Source organism: Medicago sativa, chromosome 4 (genome assembly GCF_051527215.1).
Source record: "Medicago sativa cultivar Bolivia chromosome 4, Bolivia_mono, whole genome shotgun sequence".
NCBI classification, from domain to species: Eukaryota; Viridiplantae; Streptophyta; class Magnoliopsida; order Fabales; family Fabaceae; genus Medicago; species Medicago sativa.
In genome coordinates, this window is record NC_140752.1 from 83,323,226 (window position 1) to 83,332,002 (window position 8,777).

Sequence of the window (8,777 nt, forward strand, 5' to 3'; positions counted from 1 at the left end):
TTTTAGCTTTTAATGATTACATAAAGGTCAATGTGATATATAGGTGGTTCTAAAATAACAATTCAAAAGCTAAGGTGCAATCCATATATGAAACAAAAGAACCATCAATCGAATGAGATATATTGTGTGTATCCTTGTATACAGGGAAAAAAAAAACATTTCTCAGGCTTAGCTATGGGTATAAATGCTTGAAGTTTAAAGCATTACAGACGGCTTAGGTAATGTTACTGATGGCTAAGCCGTGGGTTAAGCCGTGGGTAATGTTACTGACGGCTAAGCCGTGGGTAATATATGACCAATAGTTTGTTGTTGAAACCATGATTACCCACAAATTATCCATGATGTGGCCGACGGTAATTACAGAGGGTTTTCATGGCCGTGGGCAACGTTACCGACGAGGCATTTTCCCACGGCCTCGGGACCCTCGGTAAGCCGTGGGTAATTAAAATTACCCACGGCTTTTTGCTCTTTCAGACGGCTTTTATCCCTGGGTAATAACATATTTTCTTGTAGTGAGAGAGAGTGTGTTTAAACTTGCATTATACTCCCTCCGGTCACATTTATAAGCAAAAAAAACCACTTTTTAGATTCATTCAATTCTTAATGTATTTGGTCAATATATATGTCAAATACATTTTGTATTCAATGAACCTAAAAAGTGTATTTTTGCTTATAAATGTGACTAGAGGGAATATTAATTTAACCATTGGAGTCAACTAAACTAATCATTTCATTAAAAATCGTGCATAACTCTAAGATGACTATTAAAATGAGACAGGGAGTATATCCCTAAAAAATGAAGAACAAGTAGAATGTCTAGAGTGTTGGTATGAAAGTTGGTACCGAAGAATGAAAGAAGGGAAAGGAGAAAGTAAGAAAGGAAAGGGAAAAGGGAGTAAAGAAAGTAAGAAAGGAAGAAAGGGAAAAAGGGAAACGAGAAAGCAAGAAAGGAAAGGGAAATAAGTTTTGATTCTATTATGTAATTGTTTTATGGGTTTTTGTTGTATATTCATTGAAGTTAAAAAAAAATGGGGTGAAGATTAAGTTTAGGTTGAAGATGAATAGTTGGATTGAAGAAAGAGTTTGGGGGCATAATGGTCATTTTGTTTTTGGTTGAAGTCCCATGGGCATTTTTGTCAGTTTACATTATTATTTACTGGCTCGTCATCTCATTTAATCAGTCAGCACTACCAAGTCAACTAATCAGTGACGTGGTAGTCATTAACCGAGTTGAGGGACCAAATTTTAAGTGATTAATAATTGTAGTGACTGTTTGAAATAATTAGTAAGTACATGAACCAAACTCTAAATAAGTTATATTTGCAGGTACCAAAAGTATAAATAAGTCAAAAAAATTTTTGCCCATGTTGCTTTAGTGTTCGATATAAACCTCAATAATTATTATGTCGGTCTTGCTCGTATGTCAGTTTTTTCTCACATAAGATATGCTTTCATACTGATTTGTATATAGTGTTTGTGTGTTTAAATTAACATAAAAATAGAGTTATGCTACGTGCTTAAAAGTGTGTATGTATATATATATATATATATATATATATATTAAGGATTCTACAAATAATAAGTATTTATTAAAAAAAAATATTTAACTTTTTATAAATTCACACAATTTTAAATATATAATTTTTATTTTTGATATACCAACCTTTGCTCTAAATGTACATGTTAGCAATTTGATAAAAATAATATATGATCGATTAATTTGACCTTTTCTAAATTATACTCCCTACGTTCATTATTATGTGACACTTTTGATTTTGTCACGCATGTAAATGCATAATTTTGATCTTAAATATATTTAATAAACTATTAGAAAAAATTATAAAAGTTTGATATTTTAAAAATATTTATTGAGATAAATCCAACAACATCTTATATTCTACAATTTATCTTTGTATATTAATAAAAAAAATATGATCTACCTTTAAAACAAATAAAAAATATGATCAAACTATGATATATAAATGATGCACTTTTTTAATCATGTCGTTTAAAATGTAACAGAAAGAGAATAATTGCTATTTTCAAAGTTGTATAAAATAGGAAGATATTCTCCTATCATGGTGGCAATAAAAGCATCGTTTTTACTCCCTCCGGTCCTTATTATAAGAAACAATTGATTTTTTTGGTTCATTGTGTAAGTGATGTATCTAGTCTATATTTACACTAAGATACATTAATTATTCTATGAACCTAAAAAGTCAACTTTTTCTTATAATAAGGACCGGAGGGAGTACTTGAGAGCAAGCCACATTCGTGGCGGGTCCCTATGCTGAATTGATGTGCTTTTACATTAATTATGGAGGTCGTGCTAACAAGTGTCCTCAAACCAATAGTTAAGAAATTTACAACTAAAAATTGTCTTGAAAATATAATTTTTTTTTGTGTGGTGACCAGGATTTGAACCCCGGATCTTGATGCATTGTCCAAACCAACTGAGCTAAGCTCACGAAGACATATAAGATTTTTTTTTGAATATAAGATGTTATTTTTGATAAAGTAATAATTATACAACTTTTTCATAAAAACTTGTTTTAGATCCTTAATCATTGCCGTTATGACACTAGTTATCATTCTCATATATATATTCTCACCGTTCGATCTTATATGTCATTCTAGCAAAACTTATCTCGTTGTTTATTACTCCATGCGTCTTAAAATAATGGTCTCTTTAACATTTTTTCTTTTTCTCAAAACAATTGTCACTTTACAATATCAATGCAGTATTTATTATTTTTTTTCATTATTATACCCTTATTATCGTTAAATTATGACTAAATATATAAAGTTACCCTTTTTAATCAAAATTGTGTATTTTTCTTGCGTACTTTTTTGTTTTTGATTTCATTGTTATGGTTTATGAATATACCCATAGACATTGATAAACCCCAACCGATACAAACATCTTGAACATTCACAGCAACTACTCGTCACTGTTTCCACTTTCGGCACAACCATCGTGATGGAGAATATGATCTTGTTGCAAATCTCTATCGTACATAGGTGATTTCCTCCGTCAAAAAATGGCCAATCGCCACCCTTACAACACCAAAAAACAACGCTGCCTCGTTCCCACAATGCTTCAAAATGATAATAAACATGCGTGCCGAAAATCTCAGATCAAGATTTAGTTGTCGAACTCCTTATTTTTGCTTGTGATTCTATTCAAACACTGAGGGCCTGTTTGATTCAGTTTTACAAAACAGTTTTTTAGTTTTTAAAAATTTCAAAACAAAAAACCTGTTTGATAATACAATTTTGCAAAAGTATTTTTCAAAACTGTTTGCTAAATATCAGTTTTAAAAACTAAAAAAGTAAAACAGCTAATAGTAGTTTTGCTTTTCGATTTTCATCGCTTTTAATTCTCGAAAGTGAAAAACAGAAAACACGCGGAGAAGAGACACTTTTCAATAATGGCAAGCCTGTAAATACTTGCAACTTTTTCTTATTTTTTCTCAATGATTTTCGTTTATAATTGCACAACACAATACCTGTCAAATTTATTTGCCAAACAAGTTTTTTCCTTCACACTTCTCCAAAACAGTTTTTAAAATTGAGATTACCAAACAGATTTTTTTTTTAGTTTCTTCTTCAAAACAGTTTGCTAAAACTAATTTAAAAAATAGAATTTAAAAACTAAAAATCAAAACTCTTTCAAACAGGCCCTAAATGATTAATTTTATTTATCTATAGGTAATTCTTTATCTATAGGTAATGCTATAGGTAATGGTGGATAAAAAACAAGATGGTATTAACTATGAATGAGAGAGGAAAATGAATTTGTGTTTAGCTAACATAAATGAGCAAGGGTTCTCCAATTGTATAAATCACCATTAATGGTGAGAAGAAGGATGGAGAATAACGAGAAAGGATGGAGAAGAAAAAGGGTTTCTGACAAGTTAGACCATCTCCAATGGGAGGGTCTTAGACATTTAAGACCCGATACCTATTAGGTATCCCCATTGAGGATAATCTTTTTCAGAGTATTATAAGACATGGGGTCTTACTTAAGACCCCCAACTTTAAACGGGACCCGCACTCTTTTAATATTAAAAAATTTAAATGTAGTGATATAAAATTATTGATAGTTGATTAGTGTGTCACATTTAAGAACTTTGTGTGAGATCTGGGTTGGAGGGATTGAGTACTTATTAGGTACTACTATTAAAAAATTATAAATAATTGATGTGTATGTGTGGGACCCATTTAAGAACCCAAAAATGAGTGTCTTCATTATGGATGCTTTTACATTCGCATAGAGGAAGAGAAGAAAGAGAAAGAATAAAAAATATAGAGTAATGCTAACAAGTTTCCGATACAATATTTCTATTTGATCCTCCTAACTAATGTCATAAGAACCCTCTTTAGTATTTTTCCCAAAAATATATTTGATGTGTGGAAATAAGATTTAGTGTGGTGAATACATGTATAGGCGCATGCTAAACGTCATCATAACATAAAGATCTTCTCCAATCATGCATGCAATAGAATAGAGTACTATCATTTTTAGAGAGCAAGCCACATCCATGGTAGGTCCCTATGCTGAATTGATGTCCCTTTACATTAATTATTAAGTAGATATATATATATATATATCACGTTAACGTTGCATCTTACATTAATTAAGCAGATATATATGGCAGTACAACAAACATATCACGTTGAATATTATATGATACAGGAAACAGTGGATTAAGCCAATAGTTACACACTGTATTATTCAGTCATCACATTCAGACTTGTCTTTATTCCTTTTTTGATCAATCATACATTACTTTTCTACAATCCATAACACTCCACATATATTACAAATATGTGACTAATTATATAAGGGGTCTTGTTAACGAGTGCTCCCGAAGCACTCTTTAAACATTCCAAATAAAGTAAGTATTTCATAAAAATGTCAAAGTTTTCAATTTTCAATGCACTTTATTACACAAATTTTTACAAAATATTACTATTTAAAGTCCTTAACTAGTGCCCCCGGGGCACTAGTTAACATTTTCCTTATATAAAAATATTTTATTTACATTATCCATAAAAAATGAAGAACGAGTAGAAAGTCTGAAGTGTTGATTTGGGAGCTGTTCTGCCATCAATAGGTAGAAAAGTCCCATTACACCAGTGTGTTCTTGGCTATTGTTGTAGATAGACTCTAGAGTTAAAGTTTCACCATCAATTATCTTAACAGAACCTGGTTTAGGATAACATGTGGACATTCCTACAATGTAGCCTGATTCATTTCCTGCTTCGCTTCCATTTCCATAACTTGGTATAGAAGAGCATATAACCCTCCCATCCTGAAAACATAATCCATATATTTCACAAAACACACTTCTTATATAATATAAATAAGAGTAAATTACACTCCCCTCCCCTCCCCTCAAAGATGCTTGAATTACACTCCCCTCCCATCTTATGTTAAAATATATACTCCCCTCTTATTCAAAACATATTAGAAAAAATTTCACTCCCCTCCCCTAAAAGAAGCTTGAATTAATTACATTCCCCTCCCCTCTTATGTTAAAATTTACACTTTATTCTCTCAAATTTTTTTATTTCTAATAATCTAGTAAAAAAATAATAATCTAACACACTTCGGGAAAAAAAATAGGATTGCGGGTCTATTTAAATATAATCAAAATTTGAATACATATTTTTTGCTATTTATTATTCACAATTTCATTTACATGTAGTTTTAAACCCTATTATAAAATATGAAACAACAAAAAATAAAATAAAAATATGTGAAAAATTACTAAATGGTGAGGGGAGGGGAGGGGAGGGTAATTTACTCTATAACTAATGCTACACTAATAACAATTTTACAATTATCTCCGAAAGAATTCAAACTCTATATCTTGAGGTTGTAAGGTCAAAATATTACCGACATCAGGTATTCAAGAATAACCGTAAGTTGTAACTAGCTAGTGCATATTACCTGTCCATATAGAGTTGATCCAATTCCACCTGAATGTTGATGAGCAACACCATAGATCACATAGCCACCAGTTTGAAATGGAAGGCTTGTCCTTTTTACATCAACACAGCCATTTCCCTCCTTATGGTTTGTGGTGCAAGATTCAACTTGATACTCTATCTGAAACAAATAAATTCATGTTGCTAATTATATAACACCCAACAATTAATAATGTTGCATTCAGACAAACAAACTAGACTCATGGGACTCTACATTCACGCAACCAACACAGGCTGTTGGATCAAAGATCAGACAGTCCTAGATCCCAAGCTCGGTATTTTGGATTTTAATCAAATTAAAACAATCAAAATTTGTATATTTTGTGAACTGACTGGTTTTGATCCAACACTCATTGATGCATTGACTGCGTGTTTCTTGATGAATTCATTTACCTTGCAATCATGATCAAAGTTCGTTCCTTTTGAGTTATCTGATAGTCTTAATGTAGCAGTAACATCAATGATATATATCTTAACAGGCACTATAAAATCATCCCATTCAACCCATTTTACAGTGTATCTTAGGTAGAGACTTCTCTTTGGCCCCTCAAAACCTTCCTTCAATTTGCACTGTGTATAATCATAACAACATAACTTACCTCCTTTATAATCTGGTCTTAAAGACAATCCATATTCATCCACCATAACATTATAAAGGTCACACTTACACTCAGTGCACCCTACCTTATCCTCCACACCACGCGTATCAATGGCATGAACGTTTACCATCCATATCTCCTCATACCCTTCCGGAATCTCTGCAGGATTACCTATCTCTATACCAAAAGGATCCGGTATATCGGTCGCCGTCCCTCGTGTTTCAGATCCAAGCCCAAAGTACTGTGCATTGTCATTTCCGTGGCATATACCACTGTTCCTCAGCATAACATTATCAGAATTTTGAGGCATCCATTGGCCATCATTACTTGTGTGTGTGACATGTTTACTTTGATGATATCTTTCAACAACCCAATGATGGAGATAAGTTTCATGGAGAGGTACAGGATTCCTTGATTCGTCAACTACTTCAGCATCCATTGAAACTCTTGAGTGCTACATGACCTCTTGGAAAATCAATATCATAATAATATTTATTGACGACTGATCCAGGTCCTAGCTCGAATTTTGGAGACAAAAATACAGCTGATTTTATCTTATTTCCAGTTTTCACAAAAGAACTTAAGCATGTTGTGCCAAACAACAGCACAAGTATTGCCAATGAAAAAATAAAATCTCTAGGTACAGACCACATGTTGATCTGCCAAAAAAAAAAATATTATTAGTAATTAACTAATTATTGACTAAAAAAGTACTAAATAGAAGATTGTGAGAAATGCATTGTGCTAATAAAAAAAGACTGCAACAAAATGAGTATATATATATACAATGATAAAAAATTAAGCTAGTCCTCCAAAGAATTGAATAATTAAGCTTAAAAAATAAACAAGGCATACAGAGTTTTCGAATTGTACCTAAGAGAAGATTTTTAAAACCTTAATTATGACATAAACTTATAGCCAAAGCTTAATTATGACATAAACTTGTAGCCAAACAACTTTTTTTAATAAGACAAAGCTATAATTAGCAATAGATGGTGATTATAGAAACTTGATGCAAAAGGGTGGAGTGCTGTGCAAGTATATGGAGTATTATAACAATTGATCACACCAAAGTAAGATATGACGAACATAAAAAGCAACAACATGTAGAAGAGATTGCGTACCTCAAATTAGTGTGTGTGAGATGGTTTGTATCATTCAAATAGACTCACATGTATTTATAGATAGATGAATGTGGTTGAATTGAATGAAAGTGTTTTTCTTAAGAGCCTCAGATTACTTTCACTCACGGAAAGTAAAGTCGAAATTTGCTGCTCAACGTCCCTTTTTATAAAAGCTTTTGTCTAATAAATGCAATATTGTTATATTACATATGTTAAAGAACTAAAAGTAAGAACTTTTTAGTGAAAACCAACAATTATTTATTAAAGGGTTAATTAAGTAAACGGTCCTTATAAATATCTAGAATTTTATTTTTAGTCCTTACAAAATAGACACACTTGTAATTTATAAGTGATTAATAATTGTAGTGACTGTTTGAAATAATTAGTAAGTACATGAACCAAACTCTAAATAAGTTATATTTGTAAGTACCAAAAGTATAAATAAGTCAAAAAAATATTTTGCCCATGTTGCTTTAGTGTTCGATATAAACCTCGATAATTATTATGTCGGTCTTGCTCGTATGTCAGTTTTTTCTCACATAAGATATGCTTTCATACTCATTTGTATATAGTGTTTGTGTGTTTAAATTAACATAATTGTTAGGAGGCGTTTGTTTCATGGAATCAAAATATATTCTCAGGATTAACTTTCCAGGATTATAACATTGGAAACTTTATTCCTAGGAAAGTTTGAAAAAAGTGTTTGGTTGTTGATTTGGAATCCCAGTAATTCGTTTGTAAGAAAATGATGTAATTATTAAAATACCCTTACTATGTAAAATAGACTAGACTAGACATGTGCTCATTTTTCTAAATTATTGTTGGTCATTGTAGCAACAATATAAACTAATTTGTTAGACAATTTTAGTTGATCATACATTAATTTATCCATGTCCACTTTTATTAATGCTGTCAAAATAACATGAGTGTTTTATTGTTCTAACACCTTCGGTTAATAAATAAATGCACCACCACATTCAATCAATAAAAGCAAGTGATAAAAATTGATTAAGCTTATGAAGAAGAAAAAGTGTTTAACCGCATAAATGGAAAATGT

The 8,777-nt window shown here is 31.3% G+C and overlaps 1 pseudogene across 1 annotated transcript; it reads right to left on the reverse strand.

Moving 5' to 3' along the window:
* Window positions 1-4,890: 4,890 nt before the first annotated feature.
* Window positions 4,891-7,842, reverse strand: LOC146932809 (uncharacterized; annotated as a pseudogene). The gene is made up of 4 exons (XR_015007276.1): window positions 7,721-7,842; window positions 6,391-7,255; window positions 5,960-6,118; window positions 4,891-5,318 (listed from the first exon to the last, which is right to left on the reverse strand). The product of XR_015007276.1 is annotated as an uncharacterized LOC146932809 (transcript).
* Between the last annotated feature and the right edge of the window lie 935 nt (window positions 7,843-8,777).